Source organism: Microtus pennsylvanicus, chromosome 18 (assembly GCF_037038515.1).
Source record: "Microtus pennsylvanicus isolate mMicPen1 chromosome 18, mMicPen1.hap1, whole genome shotgun sequence".
Taxonomy (NCBI): domain Eukaryota; kingdom Metazoa; phylum Chordata; class Mammalia; order Rodentia; family Cricetidae; genus Microtus; species Microtus pennsylvanicus.
Window position 1 is genome coordinate 35,424,233 of NC_134596.1, and position 26,173 is coordinate 35,450,405.

The 26,173-nt window shown below is 38.1% G+C and overlaps 1 protein-coding gene across 21 annotated transcripts in view; it reads right to left on the reverse strand.

The window, feature by feature from the left end:
- The window catches only part of Dlg2 (discs large MAGUK scaffold protein 2), a 1,657,078-nt gene that overhangs the window by 848,918 nt on the left and 781,987 nt on the right, over window positions 1–26,173 (reverse strand). The window lies entirely within an intron of this gene.

The following is a 26,173-nucleotide window of genomic DNA, read 5'->3' on the forward strand; positions in this document are numbered from 1 at the left end:
CAATGCACACCTATGTTCTAAAGGATGCTATGAAAAAAAAACATATACAGGTATGTTGGTTCACTTTAGAAAATGCATTTCGGAAATGTACTCATCCATAACCTGAACACAATTTCCTTCATTGTTCAGCATATAATAAGTTAGAGACAGAATCAGAAACAATAGACTATACAAATGATGTTCACAAATCTTACTTGTCCTATCATTTAAGCATTCCAATACAAAAATAATAATAGCATAGCTTAAAATCCTACTTTTTAAGCATTTGTTCATGAAAAATGTCAAGGACCAAAAATACATCTATCTTCTCTATAGACTCATGTTTACTTTTGAGATGATGAAACAGCTGGAATTGGGAACCTGCACGTGAAACTGGTTGTGAGCTGGTTGTTGGAACTGAGTGATTCGGATAGAGAGCACAGCTATGAATGTTTTATACATTTATATAAATGCTTCTTGATTTATGTCCTCACCTATGGAAGGGAACTGCACATAGTTTATTTAAATAACTGGAATTTTCAGATAAAAGTTAAATATCTGTGAACTTTCCAATGTAACTTAAATATAAGGTGCTTTATCATCTATAATTATAAAAATTGAATCTATGTTCTCCAAATCATGTTGCTACGCGGAGTTTAATAACAGATGTAGGATTCATGAACTACTCTCCAACAGGATAAGTTTTCTCAACACAAAATGATCAAATGTTAATCTAAAATCAAACCCATCATGAATTTAAGGCGGTCTGTCTATGCTTACCTGTGTGTCATGCATTAGTTAGTTTCTCTGCTCCGGGTCAAAACACCCCGGCAATCCCAACTCAATGTAGAAAAGGTTAATTTTGTCTCACAGTTCTAGGGGTAATGGTCCATCATGGCAAGAAAGATATGACAGAACTCAGAGGTGATTTGGTGTCAAGAACCAAAAGCAAGGTCACATTGTGTCTGCACTGAGGAAGCCTATGTAAACAGGAAGTGGGGACAGATTATAAAGCTTCAAGGCCTCCTTGCAGTGACCTACTTTCCCCAGTGAGACTTTACCTACTAAGGGCTCCACCACCTTTCCAACACGCACACCAGCTGGGGACCAATGTTTCAGACTGGTGAGCCTATGGGGACATTTCATATTCCGAAGCACATCGCTTACTTTCATCGTGGCCTTGGTTCGGAACACGCAGCTTTTTCACTGTTCACTACACATGCCGTCACACCAAGCAACAGCAACAAACACCGCTGGGAACACACTGTCTTCCATCTGAGACTGTTTTATGGCTATGAATCACAGTGCCTAACGGTCCATGCAGTTTGCTGCTCTCACAGAAACACAATAGTTCAATTACAGTAAATCCAGACGTTGAGAGCGTTCCTCCCACCACTCCTTAGCATGTGAGGATCAGATTAACGTATCCTTGGACTATGGTTTGCTACAAAGTTTGTCTGTACAGTTTTATGTTTGAGTTGAGTAAACAATACTTAATTTTGGCTCTGGAATAGGACAGAATTTCCAGCAACCTCTAAAAGGGTCCTAAATAACCTTGGACTAGTTTGTTCTCTGTGTTTATGTAAAACGGACATTCTCAGCTCTATTATAAAATCAAAATACTGTTTTAACACTTAAAAACATTGATTAAGCTATGTCATACAGCATCCAATACCTATATTAAGTTAAATTCTTTATATGAAAATAAATAGGCATATATATATTCTTCAGATGCAATTTTCTATTCATCTTTAACAAAGTATAAAACAAAAGATATCAATGATTTATTTGAAAATAAATAACATGATTTATTGCCAATACATTTTTATTTGTATATATATATATATATATATATATATATATATTATATACTTCTATATGGGTGATCATATAAAAATTTATGAGGAAAAGGGGCCATGATTGAAAGCAGAATACACCTCTAAATACATATCTAGAAGTATGTTCAATGACCAATTTACCTGTATATACCATCATAAATAATCTTTTAAGGAGAAATAAATGATACAGCAGAAATATGTTACACATATGTATATTTTATATAAATATAAAATATGTATATTTTATTATACAAAGCATAAAATATGATTTTTTAATCTTTAATCATATTTATGGCCTTTAGTTTTCACCGTTTCTGCGCCTTACCAGTTTCTGCGATCTCCAGGGACTGGACTTCACCTCCCAGTTTCATCTGTAGATGGGGCCCTTAACATACTCCATTAATATGACTTTCCTAAGACGATCTGAATTTTTCCAATGCTCTTCATTTATCTATTATGGAACTCATTACATTACCAAGATTTCAAAGGTGCTTTCTGGATACACAGAAATAGCTAACACTCGCAAAGGGAAGAAAAAATAAAATAAAACCCACTAACTGGAAACAGGACAGTAACATAAACATGTTTTTATATCTCTGGAGAGAATTCCCTTTAGAAAGGAAGGTCAAGGATAAGTGCCTAATCGTCAGAAAGAGTCACTGAACTAAACAAACCCTATCACGCCCAGGGAAACAGGATCTTCTGCTATTACATGTTTTTAATATTTTCAATAATTAAAATTTTATGTAATTAATAAAAAAATTAATTAAAACATGAGAGTAAGTGACAGTGGGTACAGATCAAAGGAGGGTCTCCAGAGAAGGGTCAGAGCAGGTAGAAATGACTTTCTGTGGGTGAGAGCTTCTGGGGCGTTCTCTCTCAGTAAACAGAGAAGCGGCTCAAATAACATGGCCTTATTCATCTTTGAATGCCAAATACTATTTCCTATGGTTGTCTCACGATTAAAGGAGTCAAGAGATGAAGACATGTAATCAATTCCCCTGAATTACATCAAGGGAAAGGCTGGTAAGGAGAAAAATACACGGGTGAAGTCCATGTGGAACAGAAGAATATAATGCCAGTCAAACAAGACCCCTAGGCCTTTGCAGCAGCGTAAACTAGACTTGCCTGTGTGACTCCTAGGAGCAAATCTTCTGGGGTTCTTCAGAGAGTATTTGTGTAGGAACAAAGGAGATGAGAGACTCTGCAGCCAACTTGCAGGCACATGCAAGAAAACAATCTGTCATTGGCTCACTTTCTACCTACAACGCTAGACTGTCTGCTAAGTTAAAGTGATAGATGGTCCAGAAGAAAAGTCTGAATCAGCAGCTTCAAGAGTATTTGTCTTTGAACTTTAATAAAAGCCGGGACATACTCAAAACAAACTTCAGTAAAGAAACAAATATGATCCTTTAAGCTTGACTACATCTTTTTTTTTTCTCAACTTCAGTTGGTAAGACAACGTCTACTTCCGTGATGCTTTACTTCTTTTTCCTTCTGAGCATCGCACTGTCAGGACAAGACTATGTCATTGCTCTTCCCATGTACTTAGTAATTATCTAAGCGTGACTCTAAATATAGGTTCAAAGCTGCGGTACACAGGTAGATTTTCTGCCAAGCACGGGGCCAGTATTCTCTTGATATACAGGAACAAATCCAGGTGATAGCATTGGCTGAGCACTCACTACACTTAAGAAGCGACTCTGTGCTCTCTGCGTATTGTTTAACTTACTGAGTAGATAAACTAAGAGACCTGCATCACTCTTACACAGGGAAACTGAGGCTTAGGTGTGCACGCACAGTAGAGCACATTTTAACTCATGCAATTGCCATCGAAGCCCTCATCTCTCTACCACACTACATTTGCAGAGGGAACGGGAGCTATTATTGAAGTATTTCTTTCCATCAAGCAAATGACAGACATGATTAGGTAAATTTACAATGCCAAACACTACCTCACAACTAAATGTTTAGCTAATTAGAGTCCATTGTGGGCATTATTAATTCTCAATTATTAATGAAATCCTTCTTTATTATCAAACACTGTTATGACTAGATATTTTAGCTCAGCAAATGAAACCTCATTACTTATTTATCAAAGACACAATTTAAGCTGCACATCAAAGAGAAAAACCTGAGATCTGTGGACATAATTGCCAACATTCTTTTTAATCTTTACAGTTGTTTTTCCCCTTAAAACCCAAACTTGACTTAATTAGAAAGGACCTCTGCAGTATTTTTCCAGGGTTTCAAACCAACCTCTTGCAAATCTGTTTTGTAATCCTGAAATCTTCCCAGAACACCGCTTCTCACTAGAACTTAAATTGATGACCCAAAGGATTCCCTAAATGATGAGGGGAGGCTGAGGGGGTGGGCTTCATGTGACAAATGGCCTATGCACTGCTGTGAGCAGCAACACCCACAGGTGAAGGTCCACATTCTGTAATTCTTAAGCTGAGCAAATAAGCCATTTGGAGAAGAGTTTAAACTGAGTTCCTCCATCAAACACTTCGATATCAGGGATATCAAGATCGCATGCTTGACCTTCAGTCTTTTCAGTTCTCTGAGGCTGAATTAGGAAATAGTACCTGGAGATGGGAACCAGGACTTAGTTTCAGGAAACTTTGCTCTGAATCTGTCATATATGGGTCCGGAACTAACTCTGTTGGGTGTCTTAAAATTAAGGAGTCTTATTACATAGTTCAAGAGGGTATCAACGTCATAATTATTTTACCTCAGCCTCCTCAGTGCTGGGATTGAAAGTGGGCACTACCACACTCAGCTCTGTGTGTGCGAATCTTTCTTTATGACAGTTTTCTGTGCATTGGCTGTAAGGATAGTGAATTGTACCTGCTTTGTTGCTCATAAATCAAGGGAACATTCATTCCCTTGAATGAATTCATTCCCTGAAGCTTGATGCATGCTATCAGTAAAACTGAAAATGCAAATATAAAATTAAAATCACCATTTAGAGATCCTATGATATAGCTGCCTATCTATCACTGTAAAACACTTACATATACATACTGTATTTGATATCTTGCATGAGTTTATTAAAATGGCACAATAGAGGTACTGTTTTGAAGCTATGCAGCCTGAAGCTCGGTAAGGCTAATAATGTATTTAAGACTTCAAAACCAGTCAAAGTGCTGAAGGTTGAATCATAAACACTTAATTTGAATTATAGTTAGAACAATTAGTAGCTAGAAAGCTCTGAGCAAGTGTTTAATTTTTACTCAATGTCAGAACCCTAATTTTCCAAACAAATGACAACATCTGCCTTGCAAAATTATTGCAGGCTATAATTAGCATTAAATGTTCCTAGAATGCTTTCCTATGCTCACTAATAAATGCACATTAATCATTATTTTTACCACAACTTAATATTGGTAGTAGTACAGAAAAATGTGAGTTTTCTTCAGACATGAGGCAAAACAGCCCGGAACGGCTAGTGATGGAGGCCATAGGTTACATTCTTGCATAGATTACAGCCTGTGTTTAAATATGGAAATTTGAGGAAGAAAGCAGTTTCTGGTCATATTTTCCAGATTGTAATATAGGTAGAAAACTATAAAGTGTGTACCGATCCCATAATCTTGACTTAATATTTACAAAAGGGCTGTTAAAGCTTATGCAAGGCAAGATAATGTTCTCCCAACTGGCCACATTCCAATTTCTGAAATGTGTAATTATGCCACCTTCCATGGTAGGAGTAAATTGAAGATGTGGTTAGATTAGGGATACTTGTTTGAGATGTTTTTCTGGATCATTCTGGGCCCATCACAATCATAGGAGTTTTTTTGGAGAGGCAGTAAGGACTTAGGACAGAAGTAGAGTCAGAGAGGAATTGCAAAATTCTCTGTTTCAAAAGACAGATTAAAGTTCATCTACTTCTGGCTGGAGAAGAAGAGAAAAGTTGTCCAGCAAACAAGAAATGATGCAGGAGCCTTTCCTTTGAAGCTAGAAAAGGCAACGGGACCAATTTCCCTCCAAGCCTTTCCACCTTGATCTTAGACAGGCAAGGACTCACTTCGTATTCCTGATTTGCATCCATAATATAGGCAATCATTCTGTCCTGTCTGCCAATGCAACCTCCCTTACTGCAGCCAACGATGACATTAAGGCATGAGTGGCTCACGTCATTCCACTGACCTATCATTAATTCTTGTTCATTCTCAAATCCTTTAGATGGTAATCTGGCTTCTCAAATAGACATTTGTACAGGAGACTTGGGCTGAGTAGCCAAGGAAGCTTTCTTTGTTCTTGGGAGATTTAGCATCCATCTCAGGGTAGTCACTAGCTCGTGGTTTCTTTGCCACTCACATCGTATCCATGCAACCCATCTTCTGTGTCCATCATCACAGTACCATTGTCTTACACATAAGGCACACCTCCTACTTTCAAGTAGCTCACAGTCTGCTAGGCGAATGAGGTCGAAAATTCATTAATAATGCAGCTGAAAAATATTAAAATAGGAGCCAATATCTAGTACTGTGAAAATGCCAAGAAGATAGGTAGTATAAATTTGAGGAGATGCAATGGAGGCCCTAAAGAGTGTACAAACTAGGAATTGATATATTATTTATGATGGCATTAGTCAATAGACTGAACATGATCAGTTTGGGATGTCCATCTGCAATGCTGAATCCATGTTTTTATCTAGTTCGGTAATGAATGCTAAGAAGTGTAGGATCCTGCTGGGACAGCCATCTTTCTCTTTGACCTTGTAAGGTGTCTGTAAATTTCTTGATTCTTCTATCATTTTTTTAAAACTGAAATCAAAGGGAATCTAATAGTCTATCCTAGGAAACATTAACTTTTCATCAAGGGAAGAATTACAAAGAAGTCATGTGATCTTAAAATGTTTTCTAAGACATATATGAATGAATTTTAATAAATCAGTGTGCTTTGAATTTTCACAATCCCTGTTGTGAAACTAAAGCCATATTTCTCTTTTATTAGAAGCAACTATATTTTTATTTAACTACCTTAAGTAAAATTTACTCAAATGATTGGAAAAAGATAAAGGGCCCTAATATTTGGCTGGAAATTTTGAAGGCAATTTAATTTATAAAACAATCTCATATCTATAAATATGAAGTGTGATTAGGTTATGCTTCTTCTACTCCAGTTTATGCTGAGCACACAAAGTGACAAAATTTGATGTCTGTTATATAGACACAAATAGCCTATTCTCTATAGAGCAGCCAAATAAACATTTTCAAATGATAGATTACAATATCTTACTCTGTTATTTACAACCCTCCACTGGCTTCTCATCTCATTATGAAATCACATCCACTCCAGTCTATAAAATGCATGGAAACTGATTGCCTATCTACCTTAAGCTCCTTGGTACCACTCCGTCTTCACTTTCTGCTATCCCAGAGACTGTTCAACTGCTATACCACCTTTCTGTTCTATGACTGTAGTAGGCAAAACTCAGACACAATAATTTTGCAATAACTGGTGTCTTCATTAGGATTGCTTTCCTCAATGCATATGTGGCTAATATCTGCATACTACCAATAATAAATGTCGTAATGTAAAACAAGCAGTTCAGTTTGGGACTCATTTATTTATTTTGTTAATCAAACAATAATTAGAAGTGGTGTCTTGTATAAGGCAATGATGCCACTGTGGAAGTCAAAATGTTTATATCTGTGCTGACCATGAAAGGAAAAACTACTATTTGATGTGTCTCTTATCAAGCCAGACTTGAACCTAAAAATGTATTTTGTGATATCCAAGAATTCTCAAAGTCATATTGACCACATTCATAAAAAGAAGTATTTTACTCTTTACATTTCATATTAGTAAAATATATTGTTCATAAATAATATCCTTTCAATGTGCTATCAATAAATATAAGAATCAGAAATTCTTAAGAGTTTTTATGTCTAATCAAGATGATAACAAGTTTATGGCTAGTGTGGGCTAAATCTCTGGTTCCCATTTCAAAGTAAAATGAAATAAAATAAAAGCAGGGCCGAGTGATAGTAGAATGCTTCCTGTGTCTTAAGATATTGCTAAGAGTTTCTGTAAAACTGGTATGACGATTTAAAATTTATGAAAAGAACCTGGTAATCTAACTATAAAGAAATGATATGGTCCAAGTCTTTGTTTACTCATCTGTAAGATGGACTGAAACAATACTAAACTCAGAGAACCATTCTGAAGAATTACTTTCAAATATAGGTAACGTGTAGATTGGAACATTTGGGTACTTTTTAAATTCTAGCTGTTCTTGTTCATGATAATAAAAGCATTAAGCACTCACTCATTTCAGAAAGACATTAGGTTGTCTTCATCCTTTCTTATCTACCCCTCAAAATAGGAGTTTTATTGACATTTAAGTAATTATTATAGAATAATAAGGAGTCCTCCTAATATTGATTACAAATTAACAAAAATTTGGATATATGAGAACTCTTAGAATGGGGGACATTTAAGTAATTCATTTGGAAAGTCCCCACTGAAAGTGGTAAAGATTGTAGAAGTGAAAAGAATTTACTGGGATGGAACGTTTCTTCCCCTCATCATCAAATTCTGTGTCTAAGAGAATTCTAACTGGACTCTAGAAACAGAAAATATATGTGTTTCTTAGAATATGTCTTCTGGATAAGGAAAACTGGTTAAAAACAATTTAACACATTAAGTGGACATGATAGCGTATTATAGAAAAATTGAAACTTGTTAAACAAGTTCCTTGCTAGATTGTGAAAAGATGGCTTTAGTATTTTATTATTTTTAAAGTGTGTGTATTTTGTGTGTGTGTGTATGTGTGTGGTGTGCTGCATGATGCTCACATGCATGTATGTGTCTGCAGATTCAAGTGGCATCATGATCCCATACAACTGTCATTAAAGATGTTTGTAACACACCCAATGGGAATTGAACTTGTGTACTCTTAAATGCTGAGTTATCTCTCCAGCCTTCCTCCTTTCTTCCTTTTGTCTTTCCTCCTTTCTTTCTTCCTTCGTTCCTTTCTTTCTTTCTTTCTTTCTTTCTTTCTTTCTTTCTTTCTTTCTTCTTTTTCCTGTTTTTATTTTTTTCCCTGCAGTCCATAAAATAGAACGCAGGACATCCTGTATAAGAAGTGCCCCTCTATTCAGCTATGTACACCCTTAGTTCTTGCTTTTTTATTTTATTTTGAGACAGGTTTTGGCCAATTAGCTCTCGTCAGCCATAAACTTGTGATCCCCTTGCTTTGGCTTCTCAAGTGCTGGGATTACAGCCATGAATTATTGCTACAACCAGTTTGGTAATAATGCATTTTTAAGCAAAAATGTTCTCTTTCTATAAGCCTGATATATGAGAACTTAAATAAGATGGACAAATACATGAATAATATTCATTGGAAATTCGACTTATATTTAATTCAACACAAATGTATCATTTTGTTGGACCATATGCTGAATGACTCCTTCCTTCAGAAACTATGATAAACTAATGTGAATACCAAAACTATACAATACACTTAGGGCTCAAATAAATCTTCAATGAGTGATTCAATTGTGGTACTTACACAGTGACAATTAAAGTATCATGTGGTGCATTAACCATCCAAAATATTGTGAAGCACATAGTCCACTCTTCATTTGCATCCTAACATCAACAATGACCCTGATAATATTGTAATTAATGGAGAGTCTCATTGTGCTTCTTTGGTGCTGAACACAATGAAATAATCAAACTGCTTCTTCTTTTTTAAGTTGTTTTAAAATTAAAATATAATTTCCTTTTTTCCCTTTTCCTTTTCTTCCGCTGACCCTTCCCATAAATTACCCTACCCCTTTGCAATCTCTCATATTCATAGTCTCTATTTGTTCCAGAATTATTACAAAAAATGTTAGTACAACCAGTTTGGCCTGCTTACTGTTACATTTATGTACATGATTTCACAAAGCTTTTATAGCTATATCCTTGAGTAAAATTGGTCTATAATTTCCAAATGCATTGAATTGCTGAGAAGAAAGATGCTCCAGTCTTGACTGTCCTTATGAATGTGAAATTAAATGCAAGCTGTGTCAAAAACAATCTATGAAGTCAATGACTGGACACATGGAAAGGGTAAGTCAAGAGAGACCAATGACCTACCTGGAGTAGACATGGACAAGTTCGGGCTGAACCAATTTTATTCCATTTTAAAGTCCTCAGCCTTATCTATTAGTGTGCAAGTGCTAGGGACAGAAGAAGATAGCAGAGTAGGGGTCTGCAGTAACTGTCCCCTATGAAAAGAAACATCAGTTGAAACAACTGTTCCCATATGAAAGCCAACCCTACATGAATCAAAAACCCAAGAAGAGGGCACAGTACTTCTCTGTGGTCCAAAAAGAAGAGAAGCTTTGCGGAGAACGCAGAACAGTTTTGTGGCATCATTCCCATGACCCCAGACAACTCATCACAGAAAGAGATAGCATTTCTTGTGGGAAAGAAAAGGAAAAGAGCACAGGCTTTTGCTATGGACTCCCCAGTTTCCCAACAGCAGAACACAGACTCGCTGTCTAATGCTCCAGACTGATAACTGGCCTCAACCTATTAAACTGTTCTTGATAAGCTGAGACCACACAGATAAGGCTTTAAGGGCTTCAGGATTGATCCTACCTCTGGGCTTCAGCAACCCTGGGATTCCAACTCACTTCAGTGCTATGGAAATCCACAGTATATCTGCTTATCTATATAGCAGTGGATTATCTGATAAGCAATATCAAGAAAATATCCCATGAATCACAGGTACAAAACAAAATACTTAGGAATACATTTACTCAATGAGGTGAGGGATTTTTACTTTAAAAAAAATCGCAGAAGATTTGATAAACTCAAAGAAACATGAGTGAATGAAAAGTTTTTCAGCGTTTACAGAACCCAAAGATATTCTATTGTGAAGATGAACTTTCTGCAAAAAAAATGGTCTACAGACACAAAACAATTTCTTTCCAAATAAGCATCACAAAACAAGCTCTTGAGAAAAGAGCAAAACAGAAGGACTCATGCTTCCTGATCTCACAGTACCTGCACAGTTCAGCACAGCAGCTGAAAGAACACAAGTTCTGGCATGAAAACACATCCAGGCCTGGAAGCAGAGCAAGGAGCCCAGAAACAAATCTATACAATCATAACCAAAGGATGTTTGTAAAAGGTGCCATTTACTCGCAATGGGGAAAGGAGAGTCTTCAAAGACAGTACTGGGAAATACAGTTATCAAGTTGCAAAAGAATAAACTTTGACCCTTATTATAAATCCATCTAGAAAACTCAACTCTATGTGGATAAACACCTAAAACTATAAAATTACTTCAAGAATCACCCCCCCACAGACAGCTTTGTGAAATTTTCCTAGGTTAAAGTTGTCTTATATTTATGTATATTTTGATATGATCCAATAGACGAAGGAAACAAAACTAAGCTATGTAAATGCAGTCATACCATTCTAAAAGTTTCCTCACAAGAGAAACAATCACCAGAGCCAAGAGAAAACCTGGGGCTTAAAAGTAATGCAAATATTATTTTGAGGACTTACTACCTAAAATCTATAAGGAACTCTTTGCCAGCGTGACTAAAAGCTCATTTTTCAAAATGAGAATATACTTCAGAAGGCATTTCTCAACAGAGGACCTACAAATGGCCAACAAATATATATAAAATATGAAAATTACTAATCATTAGATGAATGTAAATCAAAATCAGGATAAGCTACTATCTCTCACCATTTAGAAAAAGCGGAGCTATCATCAAGGTGTTGGACTGAAATGGTGATTTCACTCAGTGGCGGATTCCTTCTTAATATGTACTAGGGCCTGAGTTCATTCCCCAGCATAGATGGAACTAAGAAAAAGACAAACACTGGTGCACATGTGTAGGAAACAGAAACTTTGCATGTGGGAAACAGTATGGAGGGTCCTCAACCAATAAAATCTAGACCTACTAAATGGTACTCCAAACCCACTCTCAATTTTTGTCCAAAGAAAATCAGTATATCTGTTATAGTTTGAATGTAATTTGCCTCCATAATCTCATAGGGAGTTGCACTATCAGGAGGTGTGGCTTTGTTGGAGTGGGCATGGCCTTGTTGGGGGAAGCATGTCACTGTGGAGGCGGGCTTTGAGGTTTCCTATGCAAAGGATACTGCCCATTGTCTCCGTTGACTTCCTATTGCCTGCAACATGTAGTGCTCTCGGCTCCAGGACCATGTCTGCCTGAACGGCTCTATGCTACCAATTGTGACGATAAATGACTGAACATTTACACTGTATGGAAGCTAGCACAATTAAATATTTTCTTTATAAGAGTTGGCGTGGTCATGGTGTCTCTTCACAGCTATAAAATCCCTAACTAAGACAGTATCCAAGATATGTTTGCATATTAATACATATTTCTGTGTTATTCACAATAGATAGGGCATAAAATCAATCCAATGCCTTTCAATTCATGTGTGGATTACAAAAACATAATATATTGTAAGCACAAGGGACCACTGAGAAGAAAGACATGTTGCCATTTGCAGATACACCGATGAGCCCAAGAGATGTTTTTATAGCTAAAATAAACCATGCAGTAAAAGAACAAACCTGCTTATCTCACATGTAGACTCTGGAAAACTTCACCTTGCCAAGTCAGAGAGTGTAAATGTGGTTACCAGAATCCATGATGTTATGGGATGAGGCTCAAAGTAGGGATGATGATGGCCAAGGGAGGCAAAATTACACTTATGCGTTAGAAATAAGTTTAACAGATATCCTGAATAACACAGCAATTCCAGATAATAGTATATTATATGATTGGAAACTTCTAGGAAAGTAGATTAGAAAGAATTCTCACTGAGAAAATGGTAATCATTAGAATTAATACACATTTTAATTAGCTGGAGTTAGTCAATCCACAAGTGACTATCCTTGACAGCAGTATGTTATAAATCTTAAAGACATAAAACTTTGTAAGTCAATGAAAGTGATAAAGTACGGAAGACAAATGAGGTCTGAAAGAGAGAGAGTAAGCGACGAGGGGGAAGCAGAAGAAATACCCAGCTGTGAGTACTGAAACATGAGCAGCATAAAAACACTAAACAGTCCATACAAAATGTGCTTAAATACAAAATGCGTTCTTCAACATAAACAATACCCAGGGTGTCAATAGATTTTTACTTAAAAAAAAAAGGCTCAAAGAACTCCATAATCAGTTCCTTGCACAGATTTCACTACTGAGGTGAGGAGGGCATGTCCAGAGCTTTCCAAACTGTCTTTATCTGCTTCTCGAGGACCCATCTCACGTGGAACATTTATTTGACAGGGAAACAGCACTGGTTCCTCCTTCCCCCACTTAAATTGCTAGATTTTTCCCCCCAATTAAATCACCCAGTGACAGAAGCAATTCTACTGTACTACTTTCTTAGCACCAGGAGAAGGTAGGAAATTACAAGGTAACGCTGGCTACCGCATAAATCACCCTAAGGAACCTCACTCAGTGGCTCTGGATCCAACCCAAAGCCATGAAATACAAGACGATACTGGACGCCGAAGTGAAAAATACCAACTGCCTTTCGCTGAGACTCAGAAGTGAGTACCCAGCCACATTTTATGTAACCGTCTGCTTGGAGGATGAGTAAAACAGAGGCTGCCGAACCTGGAAAGCCTCCTACCCACATTAAGCTAATTGAGTTGGAGACATCCGATTCATCACTTTTGCGGCTTGATTTATAATCAGGTCTCCCTGCCCTGGAGCAGAAAAGGGAATGTTATGAGCTGGTAAGCCTCAAAATTTCAAAGCCAGCAACTCGGAGTGTGTCAATATCTTAATGGTACAGTGAAAAGATGCATCCGATTCAAGTGTACCACTGTGACCCCAAAGAAAGAATAAATATCTAGTGCTCACTTTATAACTGACGTTTTTCTGTGAGCAGCCTTTTCAAATATTGGAAATCCTCTCTGTCAGGAACCTATGGAAACTGCATGGTGGTTTTAGCAGGTTGATGGGGGTAATTGGAAAGCAGTTCTCTGCTGGGATGAGACTTTTATTCAACATAAAGGAACCAGTCTGAAGACAGCTGAACTTGAAATGTACAGATGTGGGCACTCATTGCTCTGGGTTCACATCACTGGAAAGACTTGAGACAGTAACTAATAAGCGAAACAATTGTCTTGGACCGTACATGAAAAACGGAGAGAGAGGAGGAGCAGGCCGTGCTGCCTTGCTGAAAGCAGTCTTCAGGAGCCTGCGTATGCTGGTCTTCTGCCCCGAACCTGCCCCGAGCCTGTGGGTCTTTTCTGCTCGGATCTGTTGTAGAGCCTGACATGCTTTGTAAAGACAAAGAAATGGGAATGTAGTTTCTTATTTTTCTGACACTTACAAAGTGCTTCTCTTAGAGAAGGGCAAAGAATTTCTTAACCAGGCGAAAAGTCTGAGCCAGAGAAATGAGAATCATAAATTCTCGGGGATGAAAGGGAACTTTTATCCATCCAGACATTCTTCACCTCAACTCTATGGTTCTTAGAGCCCATAAAAGGCTTCATATAACCCATTTCTTTCTGAAATTATGTGTAGTTTTTTTTGGTATGGATTGCTAATTTTATTTGAAAAAAGAACATAATTTTTATTTTCTCAAGGGTCTAATAACTTGTAATCATTCAAAGTATAGTTCCAGATCCTGTCACCTGTACCATCTCTATGATAGTCCACTGAGGTTGCAGGCTTCCTGGTTTTTGGAGCCTTCCTCCCTCCCTTCCACCCTCCTTTTCTTCTTTCATTTCTTCCTTTGTCTTGTTCTTTCCATCCTTCTCCCCACAACCCAACCTCTCCCTATGAGCCAGGCTCCGATATATCCCAGGATGAACCTGATCTCATTATGTAGCTGAGGATGATCTTGGACTTCTGATCCGCTTGCTTCCACCTCACAAGAGCTGGTATTATGGGTGTGTGCCACCTTGTGGGGATCAAACCAGAGGTCCTTATGTGCTACAAAATTAACAACAAAGCTACACCCCTAATCCCCAGAGGAGGCACAGAATGTTCTGCTTCCTCTCTGAATACAAAGAGGAATCATTACAGGAAGTTCACTCCTTAATGAGGCAAACTGATCCATCTCTGGTGAAAGTATTAAATTTTTCTTTTACAAAATTATGCGATTCTGCTGGTCTTCTCATTGGCACTTGAGGTTTCCAAGTTTATATTAAATGCATAGAATACTTTCTTGATTCATACAATTTTAGGACAAGACTTATCTTGTCCACCTGAGCTGGCTATCCTCCAAGGACAACTTCACGCCAGCCTTTGGTCCTCACATTTACGCTGGCTTTAACCCATGCTAAGTTTATTTCTCCCTCTCCTGGAGAACTCTCTCCCCGAAGGGAACTTCTCAGATCCTAAGGCTGCACTCTGCAGTCATGCAGAACCACACAGTCTCCCTTTGGTGGTGGTATGACCTTTCCTTTAGTGCGTCTACATTCTGATCACAGCGACTCTCTGCCTCTCACACACTCACCCCTCGCTCAGCTTGCTCTCTCTCCGTGTCGCCGCTGCCTTCTCACGGGTCATTCTGAGCAAGGGAAAATGAAAGGAAAATGGAGGATCCAGAAATAGGAAGTGGGCCAAAAGCAGCCACTGGGTTTGGTAAAGATGTGAGGGGGACTTTAAGTGTAAGATTTAAGCTGGCGAGCGACAGTCTCCTTCACTTGAATGGCTGTTCTAAGTGTGCTTATTATTACACTCAGGGAATACATGTAGACACTGGTCTTATTACTATCCACCTGACACACTTATGACGTCAATCCTTCCCCATAATATCTCCTCCCACCGCAATTCCCTGCATGGAGAAGGAAGCATATAAGAGAATTAGCCACATCAGCATTGCACGATGGCTATGCGCCCATTTAGTCAGTCCGCGGCACACATTTATCAGACTGCCTGCCGTAGAATTGTAGCACTTCGTTCCAATAACCATTATTCCACTTAATAATGGCCCCAAGCCACAAAAGTAATGATGCTGACGGTTGTATTACGATAAGCTGCTGTGGCCTTGAGAATGAATTTTATAGCAAATACGTGATGTTTGCTCGATTTTTATTAGTTGTCTTTGATTCCTAATTGTGCCAAATTTGTAAGCTGAACTTTACCCTAAGTACGTATCTATTGGAGAGCACAGTAAAGAGAGAACTGCTGCCCGAGGCATTCAGAGGGGTCTCTGAAGACATTCCCCAGGGGCTGGTAGATGGCGCTCCTGCCGTTGATTGGACGGTGGCAGCACTTCAGCTTTCAGTGTTCTTCAGCGAGAAGTTAATACTCATTTTAGAAAAGTTATTGTAAGAGCTTAGTGTTGCTTACTAATCATTAAAAACTACTCATAGAAGTGTCTTAAGAGTCAGTGTAAACTTAGACCGCCACCAAAACTAGTTATTATATTAAATAAGCTCTTTCATGCATACCATGAAGAGTTGGAAATAGAAAACCTCTGTGGGGTTCAGTTCTTATTTCAAACTGACTTTCATAAGTGGTCTCGACTTTACCTACGATCCAAAACTGGCAGGAAGCCCTAACACACTCAAGGATTAGTCGATTCACAAGTAACAAATCCTGTTTCTTCAAAACACTTTCGGCAAGAGTCAGCTAGCCTGGGAAATCAAATCAGCTCACTAAATACAGGCATCTTCCTTGAGAGACAGAACAAGTCATTTCCCTTTTCCCTCATGTGTGTATTGCGTGTATGTATGCGTGTATATGTGTGTGTTATATGCTATATAATATTTTTTCTTTTAAGAAACTATTTTCATTCTTTGAGAATTTCACATAATGTATCTTGATTATATACACCCCTGCTCCCATCCATTTTCTCTTAAATAACATTATGTGTTTTTCTGTGACTATTCCTGCAAAGGAAACCAAAAGCAGCCATCTGAAATGCTATTTGCATTTATTCAGCTTATATAGCTTCTAATAACCAAATAATTTACACCATCCTATTGTTCTCCCTAATGGAATTTAAATTCTTCACAGAATATGATCTGAGCTTTTACTTACTGTATCGTTTCTCATTGTGCATACTAAGTGCATCTCACATCCCTGGCAATCACTCAGTAAATGGATTTTAGGGCTCAAAGTTCTCCAAAGTCTATGTGGAAGTCACAGAGAGATGTCTGAGAATATAGAGCCTCGGGCTAGAATCAGTAAGAGGGGACACTGGCATGATTCAAATTCATATTGAAGTCTGAAAACCACTGCTCTATATAATTTAATCATTAATAATGCAGCCACCACAGACAGTGGAAGGAGACATCCCCTAGAAGGGGACCACATCCAGGCTCTGATAGTCTTGGCGAATATGATTTTGAGGAACCCTTGAACTTCCTTCTTTGGAAATATTTTCCTTCTGGTCACCACTGTTGCCACTTAAGCATGGGGAAGCTGGGCCAGCGCAGGGGCCTTCCAATGCCCTCATTTCTCCTCACAGAAAGAAATGCCTTGGCAAAATGATCCGGCATATATCTACACACTGACACGAGCATCTTTATGATGTATTATGTTCACTGTTCTACTGTCTATTTACCCAGTAGATTTATCTGACAAGTGCTGAAGGGTCAGAAGGCCTAGGAGAGGCCTGACTTTAATTATTTTCACTGTTCCTTCTGTCTGGAGACACTCATTTGCTGGTAACATAACAATCTAACAATGAGAACTCTGTTGTCACACGAGCTGGATTCATGCCCAACATCTCTCAAGTAGTAACTGAGCACAGAACAGCTTCCTGAACACTGTATTCCATTTCCTCACCCATAAGGGAGGAATAATAACACAAATGTTCTTATATCTCCTAGACCTTCAAAAAAGTATGTTTCTTCATGCTTTAGTAAATTCTTATTTGGACTGTTAAAAACCCAGATTATGCCCACAATTCAGTGGCTATACTTTATTTGGCCTAAATAAAATCAACTTGCATAGGAAAGATGACTATTTGAATAGACACTGTTGCTTACCTGAAATGAGGTCATACTATAAAGACCACAAAGATTGGGATATGATGACAATAATCAATACCTATTTACAGCTCAGAATTTATAACATTATATTTCAATTTTTCCACACATATGTGCATTTTCTGTTTCTTTCACGGAAAAAGAATTTAATTTACTGGGTACTTGCTAAGAGTGAAGGGTGATTCTAAATATTACTTCTTGTTTATGAACTATAGTGCTCTTTACCACAGGTAATCCTGCCCTATTGTGTCCTAGAGAGGAACACATTAATATTGTTATAATAGGTCACACTAGCAGGTAACAAAGGCATGCCTGAAACTCAGGAATTGTTGATTCTAAATCTCTTTTACTATCCAAATTATACATGCTCTTGCTTTTGTGATTAGCTAGGAGTCAGTTTTGATATTTATTTACTTAACTACCATGCTAGTATGCTAGTTTGGAATAATTTAAAGAGTTCTTTGCAAGGGAGAAATAGTTGACAGCATTCTTACTCAAAGGGCACAACTACTTCATTATTTAATGGGGAAGACGGTCGAAGAATTGTGGGTAACTTAAGAGCGTCAATAACACCAGCATCACCACCAATAACAGGAGAAGAGGTTTCTCATCCATAGGAAGCTTCTGTGGACTTTAGTACATTTATTTTTTTCCTTAGTTGTAACAGAGGCCTTGGCAGTAATGAGAGTTTAGTCTTGTGAGAAGTTATATGGACAAATGAGTTAACTCTTCAGGGACATTTCCATACATGGGCAGTATTAATAGTCATCCAAGATTAGTATAAGAATCTTTTGTTTTTTTAAAAAAATTTGCGTCATGTATATATGTACATATATATTAATCTAATTTCTTAAAATTTGCTATTGCTACTATTTCATAGATGAAAAATGCAGGAGGCTTGAGTACTATCCTCTAGTCCATCTTTCAAAAGTCATAATAAATACAATGTGGGCTTCATTCTATTAATAATTTTTTTCTCTTTCAAATGCATATTGCACCAGTATATGCAAGCGAGGTAGCCTCAGGACTAACATGAAACTCTTCTAAAGCCGGGTTTCTCACCATCCTAGATCTTACCGATTAGGTAGATTGACTTTGATTAAACTCAGGTTCTCCTGTTTGTGAGGCAAGCGCATTAACCACAGAGCCATTTAACTCTCTTTAGACCCTAGATCAGTGGTTCTCATCCTATGGGTTGTGAACCCTTTGGGGACAAACAACCCTTTTAGGGGGCCACCTAAGATCATTGGAAAACACAGATACTTACAATACGACTCACAACAGTAGCAAAATTACAGTTACGAAGTAATAGCGAAAATAATTTTATGGTTGGAGTCAGTACAACATGAGAAACTGCATTAAAGGGTCACAGCATTAGGACGGTGGAGAACCCCTGCCCTGGAGAGAATTCTTGAATGGTGAAAGGCGACGACAGGTCTTATTCTTCTAATTTTTTTCTTTTATTTCAACATCTGGACTAAAGAATTAATATATTCAGGATAAACCGCCGTGGCCCTTTCCAATTAAGGGAAAATCATGGCAAGATACGTTCTATTTGTCTAGAATTCCAACCAGGAGCTTTGTGTTCTGGGAGTACGCATTTTTCTAGGCCACGTACCACTCAGCCACCTCCTCTTACCAGGCTTAGGCACAGAACAAAATGCATTATCACAAGTATGCGAACCTCTGCCAAACCCTTCTGGTGTCTTTATTAACTACATTCTTTTCAATTTAGCCTCACAAAGCTCAGCTTCTTCCCATCAGACCAGATGCCTGCAGCAACAGCTCAGCTGCTTCCGCCATCTAGTGGCAAGAAACGGAAGTGAATAGGTTTTATATTATCCAGACTTGCTAATACTGTAAAATGGCAAGAAGCAGCTTATTTCTTTTCTAATCATTGGTATTTCTAAAAATACCACATCTAGAAAGGACGAATGAACACTGCTTTTAGCAGCAGGTCAAGACCTCATGACTTCTGGGGTCAAGTGCAGCTTTTGGGTGTTTTCTGATCATTTTTCTTTCCTATGGACAAAGTATTTATCACGTACTATGCTGTTTATGAGGCAGCTACCGCTCGACCAGCACAATCTTGGGCAGAAGGTTATATTCTTACGTAAAGAGTACATGGCTCCCTTTTATTAGAATTACTTAATCTCCATTAAAAATTGGAAATATCACTACCAGACAAACATGGTGATGTGACTTACTGCTTTCTGACATCCTTAGTTCCCTTTTCCCACAGTCCTGGGTGCTGTGAATGGCATCTGTTTCTCAATCCTCAGTATTTGTCCCTTTTCTGAGTAACCCAACTCATAAAGCTTATGCTACAGGGAAGATGTGTGTATTTCTATTTCTCCATTAGACTCTTCATTCTTTTCCTCTTTGTTTTTTTTTTTTTTTGGTGGGGGATGGGGAAACAGGAATCACATCTCAGCCCTCATATATGTTAGATGAATGCTCTATCAGTGAGTTTCTTAAGAAGGCAATTTAATTCACTCTATATATTTGTTTTATGCAGTTAGCAAAAATGAAAGCACTATTTAAGCTCTTCCTTTCTCTCTTCTACCTTCACTATTTAATACATCTCAGAGACCTGATGATTTCTGTCCTAAACAGTCAAATGCATTGCTCCTCCATGCTCGGTGCCTCTACTCCATCTCAGAGCCCATCCGCCTTACTTTCTCTGAGATGTTCTTCATTCTGATCCCTCGCTTTTCCAGTTTTTCCTCAACCCTGCTACAGCAAGCGGATAAATGTGTGATTTGCATAAAGGCCTATGTCACTTTCTATTATAAATGTCGCAGTCACTCCTTATTACTTAGAAGATAAAGTCCAATCTTTTCTGAACTCTGTCCACCACCTCCCTTGCTTTCTGACATGCCCCTCATCCAACTCGTTCCCTGTAATTTGTCCTTAGCATTTTACCACTCTTCCCCATCCAAGTACCTTCAGTTCCCAGAATTCTTGGACATGTTATATAATTGCTGGATGTGTGGGCAGTTTTGACCTTCACTCCTTATCTTCTATAAATCCCCTCTAAAGATCTTTCTCCGATCACAGTCACCTCCTATCCAGCCAGAGGGGGGACATTAAAAGTTAATTCTAGGAATTTGGAGCACACCTCTTCTTTGCTACGTCATGACATACAACAAGGCATAGTGTATGTGGCACTCCAAACCTAGCAGTCTAACTACATCATGTAAGAAACCAGAAGACGAGTGTTTGTATCTCACAGCATCACATAGAAGAAAGTTTACCTGAGGAAGCCAAAGATGGTGTGAGGAATGACTCAATACATACATTTTTTCTTAATGCCTAGGATAATAGCATCTTGGAAATGTTGGGCATTTTACCCAAAGTTACACAGACTGAATATTTGTTTGGCTCTGAACCCCATAGTGGTTTATATAACCACACTAAATTCTGAATGAAAATAACAAAATCTGGATTAACCAGGATATGAGGTGCTGATGTAGACAAAGATGGGAATACTCAGATACTACAACACAGAGATAAAAATCTAGGAATTTGCCCCTAATTTCTAGCTTATAATATTACTGTACTATGAATTCATACATTTAACAAATAATAAGGTCTTGAAAACAATAGTGAATCTTTCTATTTTTCTTTATTATTGTAAAAATGTTTGTATTGATTTATTTTTCTTAAATGTCAAAGAATTATATGAATGAACACAATATCTTTTTTACATATAAAGAAACTAAACCTTATCAAAGTTAAAACTTAAGTTTGCTCAGATAGCTAGAAAGTAGAATACATGCATTTGAATATAGCTGCTTTAATCCCAGGGCCAGAGGGAAGCTTTAAATCATGTTCCCCCATTGTTTGTGTTAGATAGTCTATGTGTCGGTTTTTCCTGGGTCATATCTGCCTAGCCAAGACATAATTTAATTCAGAAGAAAAAGTTCCATGAACAAATGCATTTAGGAACTATTTTTCTCTAGCCATATCCCCATCTCAGAGGTTGCATTGCGTATTATATTAAAATGCTCTGAGAAATTTTATGCTTACTTAACAGGTTTCGCCATGCAGATGCGTTGAAACATGTATCTTTTTATTTTTCCATATGCTGCTAATGAGATTCTACCAAACGCACGTGTGAAGACCTAGTCTAGTTTCCTCGCCGATGCCAATGGCGAGAAAGAAGGGAAGGAAAGCAGCAACGCCGCAATCAACAGACAACATAGACTAAAGATGTAGTGCAGAAACTAACATCCAGAAACTAAACGTGTACAGTGTAAAGCAACTACCATGCCTTACTAAAACAATAATGATAGAACTCTATATTGTCCAAAAAATGGGATACCAAAATGAAGCCCATTTCCAGACTGTAACTGTGCCAGAGACATTCACTCTGTGTGCTGTCGGCTATGATGACCAATGCAGTGGGCTCCAAACTAAGAGTGAGGAAGAGGTCTCCCAGTATCCTCAGTTTGTGCCTCTCCATGAGAAAGCCCTGGCCATGCTAGGAAGAAGATAGAGAAGTAAGCAATGTTTGATGCTTGTGTATGCTACCTTCTTTCAGATTGAAATTACCCTAGAATGCCCAGTTATCTACTGTCCACAGATTCTCCAATGCTTTGAATAGCTCTCCCTCCAAACTCACTAACTCCACATTCTAGGAAAGTTTGCCAGTACCCTTCATTCTAGTCTCAATAAAAGCTAGAAGGGCGATCAATTGTGTAACTAATACAATTGCTACCAATTTGTAAAAGATAACTTTCAGCTTTCTAGTCACTGACTGCTGATTCTAAGATGACCCTCAGGAATTTTAATGTGCCCTAGGAAATGTCATCAATTTTTATCACAAGATAGCACAGGTTTTAGAACACGGCCAGATTTCAGATATGTTGATATAGGAGAAAGGAGAACGTGTGGAATGCAGGACAATGGAATTCTGTATCAGAAAACATTAGGCAATGGAGAATTGAATAGAAATTAAACCCTCTCTCCATCACTTGCTCACTAATAAATCCTCTGTACAAAGCACCCTGGCACCCAAAGGTCCACAGTGTTTAAGATGAAGGGATCTGAGTTTGCAGACTAAGAATGGCTAACAAAGTCATTAGAACTCAACTTCCCAGGGCAGTAATATGCACATTTAAATCCATGTTCTTTGCCTGTCCATAACCTGATGCATGGGGCTGACCCTTAGTTTACACTTACCAAACAGACATGAAGGGGAGAGAAAATTTCTCATGCCTTATTATAGGCCAATTTATTTTTTATTTTATTGTGGTTATGGGCTGGTTTATTTTATGGAGCATTCTAGATGGCATCTGAAGAAAAAGCATCCCCATCTTGTGGCAAGGAAAACAAATTCCCTTCATCTCGTTGCTAAATTGCATGCTTCTTTCCAACTCCGTACTTCACACCGGCCCAGGCACTTTAATGAAAACCAGCTAAGCAAGCTAGTTTATCATACTGGCAGCTGGTGGGCAGCAAAGGCAAGAATCTTGGGACTGAGGCATTAGGCAATAGGAGAAGGAAAGAAATGATACCAAACCTGTAAGGTTAATATTCGTCGGCCCAAGAGCCAAAGGACGCTCAGTGTGATATTTAAACTGTTACGCAGCAATCTTATCCTCTGCTTTTGACATGCCATGTGCAAATTCCCAATTAATACCAGAGAACTGCCTGGTTTGCTCAGGAGAATTCTGGGGGCTTTGTGTGCTGTGACTCCTTCCTCTTGTCTCTGTCTAGTGTTCGACACAGGAACACTAGACAGATGTAAAAGAAGCACCAAGTTTGACAACACAATGTGTATAATTGAGAATTTGTACATGCTTAACATTTTTCTGATTTCAGTAGGTTTCCTTTGCGTGAAAACAGCACACCAGTTACCCAAACACTAGACCTGTAATAGTAGAACAACTTCTTACCACCTTGATGAGAAAATTAGTCCCACTCCTGTGGAAATGCATGATCTTGGACTTGACATGCCTGGTTATGCTGAAGCAACCCCTGCTGGAAGGTGAACCCTTCCTTCCTGTGCCTCTCTTTCGATGTATCTTCATTAGCTTAGGTCAGTGGCCCGAGTCAGCCATGGCAGGCATATTATGACACAAAATAGTAGACTCCATAAACAGGGACGATTGTCTCAAAAAGGGTATATATTTCTTGCTACCACTGCTGCCAGAGGAAAGTGCTACAATCTGTTCTGCCAAGATCATCTAAAAAGCACATCCTGCTTAGTATATATCTCTAAGACGCTCAAAGCAAGCAAACCTTAGCCTCACAAGAGCTACCTCATGGCCTCAGAATAAGAGTCCTGAGCAAACTTTTTTTTCCCAAGTATCTTGGTGGCTACTCACCCTGAACTTGTAGCTTTAACCAGGGAAGAAAAGCTGTTTCTCTCCTTGGTATTTCATATGAAAAGCTTATTATTCATACACGGCTACTTTAAAATCTGATATGAGGAAACTTCAGTAAAAATCACCATTATGCTACAATCATAAAACTAGTAAAACTTGATGAATATGGAGTACACGAGAAGTTACAAGGAACAGGAAACCCAATACAAAGCCACTGAACTTGGGCTGCTAACACAGCTCAGTGGGTAAAGGTGTTGCCTATGCCAGGGACCTGAGTTGGATCCTTTGAGTCCAGCTGAAGGTGAAAGGAAAGAGCTGACTACCCTGACGTCCACACACACATGCACACTGTGGCACACATGTGCACCCCTCACACTGAATACCCATATAGTAATAACAACTCAAAATTAAAAATAAATCTTCGAAATTATAGATAGCTATTCTAATATATTTGTAATGGAAAGAATAAAGGGCCAATAGAAAAATATAAAGAAACACACACACATAACATACACGCAACACACACACATACACACAATAAATTAACCTGTAGAAAAGCAAACTTTTAAGATTTCCCAACAGATATTTCCCAAATGAAGTTGGGAATGGTCTAACAGAGGGCACAATCATCCAAATCACACAAACTTATTGAACTTTCTTTCTTTCTTTCTTTCTTTCTTTCTTTCTTTCTTTCTTTCTTTCTTTCTTTTTTCGAAGCAGGGTTTCTCTGTAGCTTTGGAACCTGTCCTGGAACTAGCTCTTGTAGACCAGGCTCGCCTCAAACTCACAGAGATCCGCCTGCCTCTGCCTCCCGAATGCTGGGATTAAAGGCGTGCACCCCCCCCCAGCCTATTGGACCTTTTCTTATCCATCACGTACACGCTGAAGACAATGACCTAATTTAAGAACCCACAGTAATTAGTGCTTGGTTTATTCTATTCTACCATAACCAGACTAGCTTTAGTTTGATTAGTTTATAGTCTCTTTTTTTTTTTGTTTGTTTGGTTGGTTGGTAGTTTGCTTGAGACAGGGTTTAGCTATTTCTTGATGCTTTCTGAAATTATATACATACAAATAATATTATATAAACTGAGCACCCTTAAAGAAAAAGAGGCCACAAATTTAGTGGTGAGCAAGCAGGGTATGTGGGAGAAGTTTGAGGAAGGAAAGAAAGAGGGAAAACTCCTGCAATTATATTTACTTTCAAAAACATTTAACAATTAAAATTAAAAAATTGTGTGTGTGTACGGGGTGTGTGTGTTCAATAGTATATTTGGCAATCAGAGAACAACCTTGGGTGTCAATCCTTTCCTTCCTGCAAACCAGCTGGAACCCCAAACTTCTAGGGATTGTCTAGTCTCAACCTCCCATTTCTAAAGGGTAGAGTCAGAACCAGGATTACCTTGTCTATGTGTTTATCTTTTATGTGGGTTCTGGAGATTTGAACTCAGGTCCTCACACTTGCAAGCAAGTAATTTTACTCATTAAGTCCTCTTCTCATTCTCTAGTGCAACTTTCATAGCTGTTTTTGTTTTGTTTTTATTTTTTGAATTTTGGTACTGATACAAAGAAGTGCTTTTTAAAAAAAAACAGTGATCTGATAATAAAACAAATCTTGCTAGTAACTGAAGGATTAGTCAGTATGGTTTCTTTTAAAAAATTATTGAATGCTTACACATTTTAATCAAAAAGTACAAAAATCGAGTAGCTTCAGGCCGATAGATAAAACAGCAACCAAGGAGCACAGAAAATTCTTATTCTCACTGAATTGCCTCTTCTCAAAATATCACTAATCAAATATTGCTTATAATTAAAATGTTTAAAGGTAGAAAGTGCCGGGGAAAGTGCGATATCAAACAAAGGGACACCTTGGAAACCATTTTCCCTAGAATAAAATCAAGGTGTTGATGAGCCAACTCTCAAACGTTTTCCATTTCCGTTTAGGCACAAAGGCGTCATTGGGAGAGATTAGGACAGATTTACTTCCCTTGTTTCATGTTGGTCTAGACGTGCTGACGGAAGAAGAGGGTTTGAGCAAACTGTGGCATGCCGATGTGTTT